We start from the raw sequence: 17477 nt of genomic DNA, 5'->3' as shown, positions 1-17477 counted from the left end.
CTCATGGGAAAGTTGAGGACTTTGGGTCCACATAGCCCCTGGCGTGGCCAGCCAGTCTCTTCTCCCTCCACCAATTTGCCTCTAGCAGGTGGTAGGGGCAAAGTCCGAACAAACAGAAAGAAGGGAGAAGGGCAGAGGGGGCAGGGGAGTGCTGGGCAAACAGGCGGCTCTGAGGATGTTTACAGAAGCCCAGAGAACAAGCAGAGAGAGGCTGGCTGGGTCCTTGGACAACTGCTGTGTTCCATACGGCCACCTCCCTGCTCACCTTTTTTTTTTTTTTTAAAGATTTATTTATTTATTTGAGAGAGCGAGAATGAGAGAGAGTACATGAAAGGGGGGAGAGTCAGAGGGAGAAGCAGGCTCCTCGCTGAGCAGGGAGCCCGATGCGGGACTTGACCCCGGGAATCCAGGATCATGACCTGAGCTGAAGGCAGTCGCTCAACCAACTGAGCCACCCAGGCGCCCTCCCTGCTCACCTTTGCAGGTGACCTCCGCCCTGAAGTTGCCCGGCCTGGGGTGGCAGCGGGCAGAATTCTCCCTGAAGGTGCTTTCCCAGGCCCAGCAGCAAAATCTGAATTTCATCTCAGATGATGGCTGATACAAACAGTACCACCACACTCCAGGGCAAACTGGGACCTGAGCGGCTGGCTGACTGTTGTTAATATTTAACAACAGGTATTGTGAGACATGGACCCATGTAAGTACCATGAACTAGAACCCAGAGGTATTAAATAACGTTGCAGTGGTCTGGCGTCACATTTGCAAGTTCCTAGTTGCAGGATGGAGGATGGCCTCCTGACCCGTGTCCAACTTTACTGGAGCCGTAGGGGCAGCAGGGACAGCAATGAACTTCCAAGGGGCCCAACCCCTGAGGGTTCAGGTTGGTGTGGCGGCATCTGCTGTTAATTACTATGCTAAAAGTCCTCCCAAGGCACTCCCGCACCTCTGGGCACGTCTGTAACAATCCCTGCGAATCATAGCTGTCAAACCCCTCCAGTATTAGCAGCGTTCGACTTCAGCTTCCATGGGCTTGGCTTATGGCACAGTTTTATCCTGGAGTTGCTTTTGAGAAAATAATGATAGAATTCAACCTTGCTTCTGTCCCCTCAGTGATGTGGCACAAAACTACTCAGTAGCTTCTAGTTAACACAGGCCTGGAAATTCTAAATACCATCTGGGTAAGTGGGTAGTCAATTCCATATCTTCTGTATATGCTACAAAGAGGAGAATGTTACAAGAAAAGAATGAGATTCAGGACAGTCAGTGAACTGGGCCATGGTCACATGGCTACCGAGCAGCGGGACTGGGGTTCTAACCCAGGGAATTCTGATTCCAAAGCTCATTCCACAGTGCCCTGCTGCCCTGACTGACAAGTTGCCCCTATTTATTTATTTTTATATATTGTTTAATAGTTAAGCATTTTTGAAAAGATTATTTGAGAGAGAGAGAGGGAAAGCATGACCTGGGGGAGGGGCAGAGGGAGAGAGAAAATCCCCAAGCCAACTCCCCACTGAGTGCAGAGCCCCATGTGGGGCTGGATCCCAGGACCCTGAGATCATAATGACCTGAGCCAAAATCAAGAGTCAGCCTCCTAACTGTATAAGCCACCCAGGCACCACAAGTTGCCCGTATTTAATTTACTGCAGGAGATAGTTCATAAAAGGAGAATACTCGGTTATTTTTTTATTTTATTTTTCATTTTTTAGAGAGTTAGAGAGCACAAGCAGGGGGAGGGGCAGAGGGAGGAGAAGCAGACCCCCTGCTGAGCAGGGAGCCCAATGCGATGCGGGGCTTGATTCCATAACCCTGGGATCATGACCTGAGGGGAAGGCAGACGCTTAACTGACTGAGCTACCCAGGGGCCCCAGAACACTCGGTTATTAACCTCAAGGACTAGAGACCCCCAGATGAGATCACTAGGTGAACCAAGGTAAGATAATTAAAAGGCAGTATTAAAAAGCACTGCCGTGAATGAAACAGATTTGAAATACTGCAGGCATTCGGACAAAGGGAGAGATAGAGGCATGCATGTCTGGGAATACCAGGCTTCCCAAAGTTTAGAGAGTTGAAGGAGGCCAAGAAGGATGGATAAATTGTGGAGCAAGAGGAGCAAGGAAAGTTCTACACAAGAGAGCACATTTGCAGGGCTTGAAAGGGGAACCAGCCTGGGGCATTCAGGGGTCACAGGGGAAAACAACGAGGCTCTGTGGAGATGAATGGGGTGGAGGTTATGGGACAGGAGGCCATGAAAGGCCTGGCTGAGGAGTTTGGACTAGACCTTGAGGCAGGGCAGAGCCATGGAAAAGGAAGGAATCAGTTGTTTGAAGAAGCAGGTCATTGGAGGAAGGTTTTGGAATGTTGAGTTTTTTTAAAGATGGAATTGGTCTCAGGCAGTTAATGGTCCAGGGATTTGACTCAGGAAAGACAAAGATCTAGAATGTCAATTTAGTAGATATCCCATGTTGCAGTTGGTCCACCTTCTTGACTAGCAGGCCCTATAATAACTTTCCGTCTCTAACTTTGAATGAGAACCGTATTCACGTACTGTGTCGATTCTGTGGACTGAAGATCAAGAGGACTGTCCTCTGGCCCTTAGGTCCAAGTCACTTTCTCTGGCCTCAGTTATTTCATCTGCAAAATGACAAAGTTGGACCAGTCTCTGGTAGTCATCTGTGGTGAACATGAGCTCTTAATTTATATCCTACTTTTCATAAAGCCATTCTGTCCCCCACGCCTCCTTTGTTTCTTGGAGATTTTCTTGGGATATGTGAGCAGTTTTCCTTTCTGGGGTCTTTGGTCAGAGGGAACATAAGCCATCTGACCTACTTTTTATGGGACCTGACTGCCTGTTCTTGTGTTTTGGCCAAAGCCTCATGTCTCAAAGAATGCAGTCCTCTTCAATTGCAGTGTGTGAGGACCCTAGTAGACCCAGTGTTCACAAATCACCTCTTGGAATACACACTGAAATATTTGTGGATAAAATGATAGCACATCTGGAAAGTGGGTAAGGTATAGATGAAACCAGATTGGCCAGAACCTGATCATTATTGAAGCCGGGGGATGGTATGTGAGGTTTAATTAAACCATCCTGGCTACCTCTGTAAATCTTTAAAATGTTTCCATTAATGAAAAGTTAAGAAAAGAAAGCACATGTACTTCTTGGTTTCGTGCTGCAGCATCCAGAAAGCCAAACTGTTGAGTATCCACAAAGCAGTATCCCAAAGCGATCCTGAGACGTGGGAAAACAGTGCAGTTGGTACAACAAAATAATTTACTGTAGAGTCTCTCTGAGGACACTAGCCTCAGATGACTTGTTGACAAGAACATGTCCATTTATTGCGAGCTGTTATTTTCCTGCCTTCAGTAAGACTCTGCCTTCCACTTGTCTTTTCCTTCCCATTCCTTTGTTTGTGAGTTAACTTTCTCCCATGGGCAGAGAGAGCTGCTCTTTCAAGAACTGTAAAGAAAGGATGACAGAGCCCTCCAAAGCAGCGGTTTTCCTTTTTTTTTTTTTTTAAACCACAACTCAGAGTAAGAAATATACTTTTTATCATCACATACAAACACAACTGACATGTAAGTTTCACAAGATAACACCCTCTACTCTGTGGGGTACATTCTGATATTTTTTGTTCTGTTCTATTCTAGTCTATTCTGTTCCAATATTTTAAAAGGCTGTTGTGATCCACTAAATTGATTTCAGGATCACTAACGGGTTGCAGCCTGCAGTTAAAAAATTTTTGGTTAATGAAAAGATACATTGGGCAGGAAACTTAACATTTAAAACATCTGGCCTGGGGTTGAAGTCACAGGCAGCTGGATCTCATTTGTATCTGACAGTGGAAAAGATCTCCACACTTTCTTTAAGTGGGTGGAAGGTCAGATCTACAATGCTAGCCAAGGATTGACTAAAGTATTAAATTTCAGGAGATGTGTTCCTTGATGGGCCCATCAACAGGGAATAAGTCGTAGGCTTATGATGGGACTTTGGTTGAACTGGGCTCAGCCAGATGCCATCTTGTAGTTTTAGGGTGGTAAAAATGGGAGTAGCCCCATTATTCCCACTCCACCATGACTGTTGCCCAGCAGAAGCACCAGGCAATGGCACGAGCCATACCCGTCCTGTGGAACCAGCCAGACCTGAACTGAGATGCCATCAACTCCTAATCACGTGACTTTAGACAGCACACTCACCCTCTCTGAATCTCAGCCTTTTTCTCATCAGGATGGGGATAATAATACTATTGTATTAAATGAGATAAAATGGAGCATCTAACCAGAGTCAGAGATGAGCGCAGACCTTCAACAAATGTTGTTAACCTCTTCTACTAGGACAGGGGCCGTGGAAAGTTTCCCTTGAAGACTGCTCAATCTTGTGCCCTGTGTGATGGATCTGTCACCTCTGCTTTGCCCAGAGGTTTGCTGGAGGGGAAAGAAAGACAGAACACTCATGTAGAAACTGCTATGAAGTGCCAGCTAGCCAAGAGAGAAGCCAGGCTGAGTGACCTAGGCACCATCATTCACTAGCTTTTAGGTGTCCAGTTCTTCAGGGAAACGCTATGTTCTTCTAAAACTCTTGGCTTGTGTTTCTTAAAGATATTTAGTTTCCTGGGCACCAACTCAGACCCACTGAATCATAATCATCCCAACCCAGTGTCTAGTAATTCACCAAGTCCTTTCAAATCCGCTTCTTAAATATCTCCCCAGGCCATCTCATTGTTTCCTCTTGTTGCCCTACCTGTGCACATGTCAACTGGATTCCTGGCTTCCAGTCTTGCTTGCTCCATCTGGTCTCTACTCTGCAGCCAGAGAGATGGTTTTACGATGCAAAAGTGATGCAGTGAATGCAGTGCAAAACATCCACTGATTTCTCTATGCTTTTGGAACAAAGTCCAAACTCCTGACATGTCTGTTCCCAAGGCTCATCTTGACCTGGTCAACCTTTGCATCTTCTCTTTTGCTCACCTGCCCCAGCCTCTGGACCACCGATTCTGGGACAGGGTCTCTCCTGCTATCGATGTTGGCTGATGCCCAGCACATGGCCTGGTGCAAACTAGGCACAGAATGCAAGAGCAGTTGATGAGTGCCAACGAAAACTTTTCCATAAAATTATGGCAAGTGACCTATTTTCTGGACAAAATATCTTCCACGTCCTCTGGCAAATGGTCTCTTAAAGTCCCTGTTGTATTGTCTGCTGGTTGGTTAGAGAATAAATCAAGTGTACTATAATTTCCAACATTTTATATTTTTTTCTTTTTTTTAAAGATTTTATTTATTTATTTGTCCGAGAGAAAGAGAGAGAGCGAGCGCACAAGCGGGGGCGAAGCAGGCAGAGGGAGAAGCAGGCTCCCACTTAGCAAGGAGCCCGATGCAGGACTTGATCCCAGGACCCTGGGATCACGACCCGAGCCAAAGGCAGACGCTAAACCGACTGAGCCACCTGGGCATCCCCAACATTTTATATTTTGGTACAGGAATAATTTCAAGGACTTTTTTTTTTTGGAGAATAAATACAGTTTGGGTGCTTTTCCTATACTCCTCAAAATACTCTAAGTGATTGCTGGTAGTTTTCTCATTGTTTCTAAAGCCTGGTCTTGCACAGACATAATGGCTGAAGATTTCCCTTAGTAGGGAGAATGTCATGCATTACGGTTTTCACTTCCATTTAACCAGATTAAGTATTTAAGTGCTTCGTGCTCTGATTAGAGGTGTCTGTATATGAAGTGCTCCTTGAACAAAAGTTATGGGTAGTCAAATGTAATTTAATTGACTAATGTTCCATATTAAGGCAAAACCACTTCACTTAAGTAATTAGCCTGAAGTGGTTACAGTAGCAGAGTTAACAGATTTACTTTTATTTCATCGACGCCACTGGCATTAGCTAACAACGGAACTCCAGCAACATGCTGTTCCACAGAACATTCGGCTGCAGCAATCTAGGCTTCCAGGCCACGCTAGTACCGTCCAGCTATCTCCCTAAGAAGGCATCAAAGAGTCACTAGATCAAGTTTTCCCCTATGGTTTGTTCAAAAGATTGAATAATCAAAATGGAGGAGCATCCTGGAGAGAATACGGGCAGTTTCCCTAAACATAGTGGTGCCCACTGGAACAGTCATTCACAGAATTTTCTAAATAGTGATTCCCAAGTCACTACGGATTTAGGATGCCGTGGAGTCATTGGGGTGGCAGCTACACGTGAGAGCAGCAAGCTTAGGGTTCAGGGCAGGCAAAGAAACAGTCAGTTATTAGTGAAACAGGTCACAGGAAGCCTCATTTATAATGGCTTAAACAAAAGTTTCCCCCACATAACTAAATCTCCAGAAGCAGAGGGTTCAGTGGGTCAAAGATGGCATGTGGGCGCTCGGAAGCTTTCTCTTTCCAGTCTGCCATCCTGAGTAGGCTGGCTTTCTCCTCGGACTAGTCATTCCGCGGCCACACGCATCAGTATTCCATGTAACAACAAAGGGAGAGGAGGCAGGCAAGCCACTATGTCTCCCTTTGTCAAGAGAACACAAGGCTTTTCCAACCGGGCCACACAGCAGACATCTGCTTGGATCTCATTGACTGGAACTGGGTCACATGCGCCCCCACCCTGGCTCCAGGGAGGCTGCGACCCTGGGGAAGAGGACTTTTGCACTTGCCCTAAACTCAACCCTATCAGAAAAAAATTTCCCCTTTTACTCCCTCCTTTTAGTACACAAATATTTTGTAATACTCCTTTATCCAGAGAGGCAATGAATAGATCACATAACCGGTCTAGATCCATAATTTTAGAAAAATGCCCTAAATGTGACATAAAAATAAGAAATAAGAGGAAAGTAATTTATAAGAAAATGTATGCATTTCAGTGTATAATTGCCTCTGTAGGACTCCATTAGAAGACATAATGTCACAGTCAGATGTTTGCCCCTATTTTTTAAGGAATAGTTGAGAAGAAAAAAGAAAAAAAGATCAGAAGATATTCCATACAAGAAGTACAGGAAGATGAAAGAGCAGAGGTTCAAATGTGCACTAGAATAAAAACCAGTGTAAGTATAAGTAGGAACAAACCAGACTTGTTTGCATAGGATAAAAGCAAGAAGAAAAAAACCCTTAATTGTCCAGGCAAATTACAGGCTGTGGAAATGGAGACGATGAAGACTATGATATACTCTCAAGTGAGCTGAGCCTTAAAAAATAATTGTTATGACATGGGACAGCGAACTGGGGAAAGACCACAGGAAACCCATCTCCTGTCTTGAAGACTTAATGCATGTCACAATAAACCCTTAGCCTTGAGGACCTAAAAACAACACAAAACAAACCAAAACAAACCCTTGGAGGCCTTGTGCTTCAATAAGCAATGAACCAGGAGATGTTCTAGAAAAAAAATCATAATCAAGGAGGCTCTGGAGAAGGTTTTTGGTACTCTTCTGGCAAGAAGATCAAAATAAAGCTGAAAAACAATAGGCAACCCCCAAATGAATAAATGTTATTATTCTCACACCATAGATTTCTTATCATTATGCTAAACCAAAAAAAAAAAATTGTAATATGGGATGACAAACATGAAATTATTTTGAAAACTTGTAAGAATGCATTTAACTCGGATTTCCGTGTTTCGTGCACCTCCCCTTATTTAATCATATTCGATTCTGTTAGCAGGGACTCAAACCCCCTCACACATAAGTCCATGTGACAGCTACAATGTTGGGGTGTGGCCCTGTCAACTCACACACAAGCAGTGAGGCCCAGCGGTGATGTCATTGTCTGTAATAGGCAATAGCTCCTGGTAAATTTCAAAACAGCACGAACATAACATAGCCTAGCACAATCTTTCTTCGATTTATGCAATCGCTGTACTTCTGGAAAATTTCAGCATTGGTTAAAGCTATGAAACATGTATTTGTGTTTCCTTGTAAAATGGAGTTTGATCGGGAGGCGCAAACGATAGTTTTCTCACCTACCTGAATTTCCAGGGGGCATGAGGACGTGCAGGGCCAGTCTTCGCGCCACACACCTCTGCCACGTGTTGCAGGGCCTCCTTCAGCACCCCTGTCCCCACTGTCTGGTGCCCCTCAATCACTGTGACATTTACACCCCCTTCCACCCTTCCCCCCCAGCCCCATATTTCCAAAGCACCCTCTGGTGTGGTTAACCACCTTCCTGGAGTACTGGCTCAGGTGAATCACTCGTGGCCCACATTGGGTTGGACACAGTGTGGGTGAACGAAATCAGGGCTCTGTAGGCAAAGGGCCAGGGGGACAGACACTGGGCAGGAAACTGGCGATGTCCTATCTGCCACAGGGAGTGGAGAGGAAGCTGGAGCAGGTCCCCCCTAAAAGCCCTTCTCGCGGAACAGGAGGAGCTGGGGGGATGCCCCGTCCATGAGGAAGTCGGAGGCGGGACGAGGGGACCTGGGTAAAGGGTGAAATCTCAACCCCATCAGGGCCAGAGCCCCGCACCAGCGAGAGGCTGTCCCTGGCCCTCACGCCTAGCTCGGGAGCAGACGGTGTCTCCAAATATGAAGCGGGTCCTGCTGAAGGCGGTGGGGGCTGAGGAAGGGTGAGATGCCCCCCAGGAACCTTTGACCGCACAGCAAAGCCAGAGAAGGAAGTTCTGCGCCCGCCAGGGCAGCGTTGCTGCAAATCTGGCCTCGGCGGTCAGGCCCCACCTACTTCCCACTTGCAAGCAGACCTCTAATCTGAAAAAGCAGAACTACCGCATCGGTTTCCTTACTCGGTCTGTGGGATTTTCACAAGGGACCCACATGGTTGCTGCTAGAATCTATCTCCTCTCCCAATACTGGACACAAAGAGACAGCCCCTCTCTATGGAGAAAAACCACCAGACATATTCAAAGCTTTTTTTTTTTTTTTTTTTTTATGACAAGAGGTCCAACCTGAGAAATCAAAGCAAAAATGTACCCTTCTGGAAGTATTATGTCAAGCCCAGGAGTAGGGCACCTTAAAGCATCTCTAATTTGTGTCCTCAGGGAGTTTAAGGGCATACCGCACCCAAGACCCAGGAGCAGGTAGACACGGCAAAAGGGAGCAATGGGTGCAGGAAGACTATTTAAGACACAGTAGCCACATCTGGAAATGCATGGAGTCGGTGGACACGGCGGGTACTAAATTAGGGCAAGAAGACCAAGGAGACATTTTCTCACAGTTGAATAGAGACGAAAATGACACAGAGAAGAGAGAGACCATGATGCACAAATCCAGGAAAGCCAAATATATAGAGACTTCCCACAATGAGAAAACAGAGCAGATGCAGTGATTAAATCTGAGTGGAAAGTTACTGTTCTTTTCTTCATCATACTTTCTGCTTTGCTTTCACTTCCTTCATATGTTCACGGAATGTGCTACTTATAAACCCAGAAAACCATAAGCTACAACAAGCGCACAATTCAGAAGAGAAAATCAGTGTAGAGGCCCTGTTTTCTTCCTCTTTCAGTAGAGAAAAGTCTTCTAGGGCTGGAAGGGATCTCGGGCGGACGGCTAGAAATAAGTATGATTATCATTTTCAACCGAAGGTGAGCGTTAGCTGGAAGAGAATATCATCTGCTTGTTTCCTCCAGCTTCCCGTCACATGTGGGGAAGGCCGAGCCAGATCTGCTGCCTGTGGTCTTCCTCGCAAGCAGGCTCAATCCATGTATGATTTCCCTCATCTCATTGATCGGGGTTCCCAGCAAGAGGGGAGCCAACCTTGTCATGTTGAATTCTGGGCTCCCCTTGCAGAACTGCAGCTAGGGTCTGGAGTCTGGGGCCGGGTGCTCATGTGGCTGATGAGGGAAAGGTGGGAGGTGTGCTGCCAGGATGAGACTGTGACTTTTGTGCAGTAGAAGCTCCAGACCCACCGTCCCGGGGGAGCCCTGGCCTCAGCGGCTAGTCATCAGGTCTTCTGGCCACAAGACTGGGGCTCAGTGCAACTCTCACAGCTGAGAAAACAGCTTGAATCACTTGCTCTGCTAATGGCACATCAGGGAAGGAAAGAGTGTCTTCCTGTAAGGACTTTCTAGTAGTTCACAGTTTTCTTTTAAGTGGATTTAATGGGACATTTAATTTTCTCATGGCTATCAATGAGAACAGCATTACACACTCAAGTACTCCCTAGCACTTCCCAAATGAGCATTTGCTCTATGGAAGCCTGCCCCTTAGAGGACGTGGAGGCATTGAAATTTTTAACTGAATGACATGGACTGTTTTTTTCATACTTGGATATGAATCCAATCAGTAACGATGTCAGTCTTTTTCTTCAGCATAAGCTTTTTAGGCATATCCTAACAGGGTTGAAAACACTGGCATGTTGCAAAGCCTAACAGTCTTTATGGTGCCCTCACCCTTAGTGATAATTACTCTGGGTATAGAGTTCTGCCCATCGACGGATGACTGGATATTCAAAATGCGGCACATACGTAAAATGGAATATTAGTCGGCGGTAAAAAGAAATGAAGTACTTCTATATGCTACAATATTGGTTGAAACCTTTGAAAACACGCTACATGAAAGAAGCCAGGAACAAAGGACCACATAGTGTATGATGCCATTTATATGAAATGTCAGAATAGGCAAATCTATAAAGACAGAAAGGAGGCTGCGCAGGGATGAAGGCAGCGTGAGGAGACTGGGGAGTTATGGCTAAGGGTGTGGGTTCTCTTCCCAGGCTAATGAAATGTTCTAAAACTGATTGTGGTGATGGGTGCCTAACCCTGCAAATACATTAAAAGCCATTGAATTGTACCTTTGGAATGTTTGAATTGTGTGGTATATGAATTGTATCTCAATAAAGCTTAAAAAAAAAAAAAGACAACCACAGACAGTCCCTCTTTTCTGGGCATGTGCTTATACTTAGGGCCTGGCTTTTATCTCCTCTCTACGGCACTCAGATTCCTGGCTTCATGCTTCTGTCTTTGATGCTTCACCCTTGTTGTCCTGTTTGGAATCTCCTTTTTTTTTTTTTTGTTAAATTGAACCCAGCTTTTCATTTGGCTCTCAGCTCTGCTTGCTCTCTTAATTTTGGCAAATCTGCCGACCTTGGGTGAGAAACCCCACTTCCTTCTCCAGCCCCGCTGAAGAACCTCATCAGCAGGCTGCCCATGATCTTGCATAACAGAGGGGGAATTCAACAGAGATGGACCCGCACCCCTCTTCCTCAGTGGCTTTTCCTTGCACAGCAAAAGGAGCTGGGTTATTTCTCATCACTGCCACTACCTTCTGTGAGCACTGTGCTTTCTAAAGTAGCTCCCCACTCGCCATTGTTCTTTCCCATTCACAGTTGTACTCACTACCATTCAGCAGTCCTGTGAAGTGGCTACAGTGTCAACATCCCTGTTGTACAGAGGAGATTGAGCCCCAAGAGGTGAACTGCCTCGCTCCAAGTCACATATTGGATCACTCAACTTGGATCTGCTGATTCTAGCTCCAGTCTTCTTTCCATTGATTCAGACTCCCCAACCTGAAATCCCACTCCAGGATGAAACCTTGCACTCCAAATCAATTGGTTTCTTTGGTCTCTGCCCTTCCATTGTGTTTGCTGAGCAACTACTATGTGTTAGATGCTAAGTGCTAGAGATATACTTGAGAAAAAGACAAGGCCCCACCCCACAGACTATCAGACAAGGTGAACCTGCCTACCTCCTTATCTTTGCTCAAATAGTATCTTCACTGTGCCCAGGGCTCCTAGCCTCCATCCCCCACTAATGCCCACACCATCCATCTGGTATGACTTCCTTGTCCTCTCCACCAGGTCAGTGACTACCTAACCTTGAAGACACCCCCCCCAGGATAACACACTTTCCTGATAATACATAACCTCTCGGGAGCTTTCTCTGCTTTCCTTTGGTGTTACATGTAGGTTTTAAATAGAGGCAACCATGACCTGAGTGTCCCACCCCACAGAGAGGAAAATAAGTTATCCTCTGAGCCCAAAGGGGCTCCGAGCAGAGGTGTACAAGTCACCTTAAAGATACAGAGTGGCAGGGCGCCTGGGTGGCTCAGTTGGTTAGGCGACTGCCTTCGGCTCAGGTCATGATCCTGGAGTCCCGGGATCGAGTCCCACATCGGGCTCCCTGCTCAGCTGGGGGTCTGCTTCTCCCTCTGACCCTCTCCCCTCTCGTGCTCTCTGTCTCTCATTCTCTCTCTCAAATAAATAAATAAAATCTTAAAAAAAAAAAAAAAAGATACAGAGTGGCTCCCAGGTAGCCCAACTGCTGAAAACTTGATCAAATGCGCTAAATTATCTGAAGAAAGAGAGCATCAGTAAGAGGCAGTTGGTTAGCTATAGAAACTAGAGAAAGGATAATCCCCGAAACAAATGTTACTGGTGCCTATTCAAACACCATTCTGGAAAAGGAGTGCCCAGCCAGTGTGTGGTACAGGAATAACTGTGTAGACATGGTCTAATGGGCCACCCAAATTTGCTGGGACCAAGCCCTTGACTCATGCGCCTCCTGCCCTAGCTCTGAGGCCATGCTGCCAGAGAACCACCAGCAAACCTGGCCTCCCCGGCCTCTGAAGAAGAAGGGACTACTTGAGATGGCACGAACATCTGGCCCACCTAACAGTTCTAGTTCTCAGTGGAAATTAACAAATGAGCACGTGGCTTTGTCCATCAGCCTCCCGTGGCCATGAGTCTGTCTTTGGGCAAATCTGGGACCCTCCCAAGGCTGAGTATCTGACCCACCAAGGCCTAGTGCAAGTCCCCAGACCACTGTAAATAGCCAGGGAAAATGGCCAAGTGCAGCTGAGTGAGTGACAAACCCACTTTCTTCAAACCCTTCAACCTAACAACAAATGCTGGTTCATTGACCCATTCCCCTGGGAAGAAGGCTTGGAGAAAAAAATCAAGCTTTGCCCTTGCTCTCCAAAGGCCGAAGCACCTCTGTGATTTTAGTTGCTAACGATGTTGCCATTGTTTCAGTAAAACCAAAGGATTGAGGCTATGACACTTGACAGGGCGAACCTGGGAAAGACAATCATTTGAACAAACCTGCATTATCAGATATATTTAGTCACAACCATATTTGGTGGGCAATGTCTGTACTTGTCATTATTTGATGTGATTTTCTTTTTTTTAAATTTTTTTTCTTAAGATTTTATTTATTTATTTGAGAGAGAGAGAATGAGAGAGAGAGAGCATGAGAGGGAGGAGGGCCAGAGGCAGAAGCAGACTCCCTGCTGAGCAGGGAGCCCGATGCGGGACTCGATCCAGGGACTCCAGGATCATGACCTGAGCCGAAGGCAGTCGCTTAACCAACTGAGCCACCCAGGTGCCCCTTGATGTGATTTTCAAAAACTTACCTCCCTGCATCCATTTTAAAGCTCCAACTTCTAGAACTTCAACAAGAGGCCACCTGCAGAGATGGACTATCCCAGCAGAAGTCCCTGTTTTGCTGCCAGAGGGCTTACTTACACAGGGGTAGGATAAAGTTGTTTTGTTTTTAAATGGGGGCTTTTATGCTCCTTTAGCTACATTTTATTACTTATTTGACCTTGTATGTTTTGTACACGTTCATTTAAACTGTGAAACCTCGATTATTCGAAGGAAAAATACCTATTTCAGTCCACGGTCACCTTGAACAATAAATTGGCCTTTTGATGACAGCTCTGTGCAGATGCAGAAAAGCATACTGTTGTGGCTGAGAGCTAATGATAAATAATGAGTTACTTACATTAAGGTCTCTTCCAATTAAAGAAAGAAGAATCACATTTGGTAACACAATCATACAAGGGGCATCTATGTTTTCAGGCACAGACAAAATTGGAAAGAACTGTGATGATTAAAGGAAACCTGAGAATTTTCTATACTTTATCCTGTGTTCTAGGAGGAAAACAATAGTATCAGGTTGAAGTAAATTAGCTTAATTCCGTTGTCTGGAATGTGTTCACTGGTAGACTCTTTCTTCCATTTGTTGACTAATTGAATATAGATCCCATTAAAAGGCATTGGATTCATTTTTCTTTTGAATGAAAGGAGCTCAATTTCCTATCAGAGCTGGTCTGCTGAGAATATCTAAAACACAGCTCAACGTGCTCGAAATCTGCCATTGAAACCCCAAGGAATGCCAAGTCTCATGTGACAGATGAGGACATACATCCACACACACCCCCACACACAATAAGTTACATTCAAAAATATTTATATTATGAAATAAATTAGTTGTTAGGTCCCTTACAATTATCTTATTGTGAATTAGAAACCCTCTGAACAGAAAGTCTAATTTCAGAGCTTCCTTTTTCCCTCCTAACAAGTGTCTTATGTTTATGAAGAACATGCTAAGGATAATAAACAGCTTAAGGGATGATTGTTAGATTTCAAACAGCTGGAGATTTTGGCAAAAAAAAGTAAAAAGCAGATTGTAACAAACAAGCTGAAAAGTTAGGATTTTCATTGGGAGTATATTATCCTAGTATAAACATTGGTAAACTTGAATTTTAATCTGAAATCAAACCTTCAGGGATTACACTATCACTTGCCACTCCATGCCATTTAATCTTTTCTTTTTATATAATATTTATGTCTTAGTAAAAGAAAAGCATTGATATAGTTCCTCTATTCTCCCATGAAGGCTAAATGTATGTCTTTTTTTTTTAAACATCTGTCACAAAAAGGCCTGAGTCAGACACACAATTATCGAAGGCTCTTTCCCATGTAAAGTCCTCCTGGCTCCCCTTCAATCAAACAAATTAAAGAGTTTCTACTCCACACTGCTTGCTGGGCTCTCATGTGGTCCCACAGTCCTATTCTTTGCTTTGCTTCTGGCTGAGTCATCCAAATCAGCATACTTGGGATGAAGAATGTCTTGGTGTCATATACAGCAACTCGGTAGAGTCATGGAATTCAGCTAGGCAGGATAATACACGAGTCTGAAATGTTTCCCCCACTGTCCTGGCTCTCAGCTATGGGGGAAGCCAGGCCTTTTCACCTGAGGGTTGAGTGACAACTTCTGGTCCCAATCCAAAGTACTCTTCTATGCCCATGTCCCATACCTCAGTCTTGAACTCTTGCGTCTTCAGAGTTTTCCCAGCCAGAACCTTCACTTCTATCAGTTCCTGGCCTTCTGAGTTTTGTTTCTCTGAAGTCTTTGCTACCCTTTATCTCAATCTTCACAAATAAGATCTTGGGAAGAAGAAAGAATCCCCTTTGGGCTCAGAGGACTGGCTGTTGTATCCTTCCTTCCTCTCTCCTCCCCAGAAAATTTCTGGAGGATGAGAGGGTGTGGTGAGTGGGTAGAAATTCTGAAAAAGTGAAGATATTATGAAAGCTAGAGAGGCTTTTTTGGTGAACCCTTTGGAGTCTTCTTGGCAAAGGACCAAGAGAGTTGGTTATTGCATGGGGAGTTTTGGGGTGGTATCTCTGATTGGTGGCTCAGATGTGAAGGAGGCAAGAAGAGGCTCCTTAGATCCTGGGCTCCAGGAATAAAGAGAGCCTCCTGGTTTCCTTCTTAATGGTCTCGCCCACTTCCTGAGCCTAAAGGATGGGCAAGGACCCTCGGAAAAGCCAGGCCCCGGATCTTCCTACAGGTTTTATTTTTCAGGATCCTGCACTACATATAGTGCTGGACAGAAAGAAATCCTAAGCCGTGTAAGGGCGGAAAAAGTTTTCCCTGACCCTCTTGGGGGTTCCTGGCTGGGTCTGAAAATTAAACCGACACAGGCAGATTAACAGGAGAAAAGCATACACATTTATTTAATATAAGTTTTATGGGATACAGGAGCCTTCATAAGGAAATGAAGATTCAAAGAAACCGTTAGACCTGAGTATTTTTATGCTAGGTTTGATGAAGAGCGAACAATCATATAAAAATATAATAAGCTAGGAGTATGAGGTAATCGTAATGAACTTGAGGAAACTTAGCAAGGCCTGTTTGTGAGGATTCTTCTCAGTGCTTCCTTGTCTTTGGAGATAGGGATGCTCCTTTTTTCCCACCTCTCGTGTGAGGGTTTTATGACATGTTTCAGGGAAGAAGGGCAACAGGGGTCAGGTGTGGGGGGAGGAGGGGTGGGGTGTCAGAGTGGTCTTCCTGCTTCTGCCATTTTCTCAAACCCCTTCAGCTTAAAATATTTAATAGGCCAAGGTGCTATATTTTGGGGTAGCGTGTTCTGAACCCCAGCAGCAGTAATGGCTTACGTTGCCCAGCAGTCTGCAGAATTATCCATTCTGTTATCAATTATCAATCTTAAAGCCAGCCCCAGCTGCCTACAGCCTCCCTCAACCCCCTGACCTCCTGAGGGGAGTTTATTTTGGACTTTTCAGTTCCATTCAATATGGGTATTAATTACTACCATTCCCACAGGGGCTGTCGGAAAACACTGTCAGCAGACCCCAAGTTCTCTGTGGCCACAGCCGTGGGAGGCTGCAGGGTGGGTGGGGCTCATCACTTCCTTCTAGCTGTTCTCGTTGGGCCATGGCCACTCGACACTCACCTAGGAGGAAACTCTTCTGATTTTCCACCTACAAAAAGCTTGACCTCATGTTTATGGGGCCCCTTCTACACCCCTAAAGTGGTCAGGGCACACATATGAGTCATCTGGGGGCACTGAGCCATGACAGCTCTTCAGCCACTTTTCTCCTCGCTGAGCAGGCGAATTAATTTTATGTTAAGCTTAATAGCATTTGTGCTTCAGTTCCTTCAGATGAATGCGTAACTGCTGAGGCACCAGAGGTACCATAGACACCGAATTCCAACGCGCAAACTTCCAAAGGATTGAGCAGAAAAGTGGTTATAGACTCTTGAACTCTTCACCCACATCAAGGATATATAAAGGACTGAAGGGAGTAGGGACAAGAGAGATATGGGGAAGCGGATTTTTGCAAAAACTATTATGGGTTCACTGGGAGTCTGATCCTAGCCAATGGGCAAGGAATGCTCTCCTCTCAAACCCAATGCAAGGGGGCCCAGGAGAGCCAGATGGGGGTCTCAACAGTTGGGTTACAGTGATCTGGGCTCAACTCTGGCCTGGGAAGTGAACCTCAGTGTTGAAGAGTGGGATGGCCAACAGCTCTGGTGGTAAGCAAAGGAGGGGTGTTAGGTTGGGACCAGATAACACTTGCAGACTTTGTCAGGTTAAGAGGGCATATTTCCTGTGCACCAAATGTAGGTCATAACACAAGAGAGAGCTGGCTTAGGCTTATCTTAGGTTCTATCCCAGAGATTCATGCAGGGGCCAACAGAGCTGATAGGAGGTAAAGGTCTGGCTGGAATCCTAGGTCAGGTACCAGTGGAATAAAATGGAACTCACCTAGGGCAACATAGCTGCAAATTTGATAATCTATGGTTTCTTTGGAGGGGGGAGCAGAGCTCTCCAAAGAACCCACAAAATATCTATAAGAAAGATCATCTACTTTAAAAATCAGTCAGACTCAGAAAGCTTGGGGCCCACAGATGACAGAACCAGTCAATTCGGAACTTTCCTGTGACCCTCAGACCCTGGAGACATCAGAAACCGCAGCAGGTGAAGTGGATGAGCAGAAATCGGCAGAGTAGGAGCAAGA

At 45.4% G+C, this 17477-nt stretch overlaps 1 long non-coding RNA gene across 1 annotated transcript in view; it reads right to left on the bottom strand.

Moving 5' to 3' along the window:
* Positions 1–1628: 1628 nt before the first annotated feature.
* Positions 1629–17477, bottom strand: part of LOC118005811 — a 29150-nt gene continuing 13301 nt past the window's right edge. Inside the window, exons 6-8 of the long non-coding RNA XR_004677879.1 lie at positions 4278–4422; positions 3157–3229; positions 1629–2631 (exon numbers count right to left, since the gene is read on the bottom strand). This is a non-coding gene — a long non-coding RNA (uncharacterized LOC118005811). The remainder of the gene's footprint in view (positions 2632–3156; positions 3230–4277; positions 4423–17477) is intronic.

Source organism: Mirounga leonina, unplaced genomic scaffold (genome assembly GCF_011800145.1).
Source record: "Mirounga leonina isolate KUSES-001 unplaced genomic scaffold, KU_Mleo_1.0 Mir_115, whole genome shotgun sequence".
NCBI lineage: Eukaryota > Metazoa > Chordata > Mammalia > Carnivora > Phocidae > Mirounga > Mirounga leonina.
The sequence above is the reverse complement of the archived record's forward strand: the minus strand, read 5'-3'. Positions and strand labels throughout refer to the sequence as shown.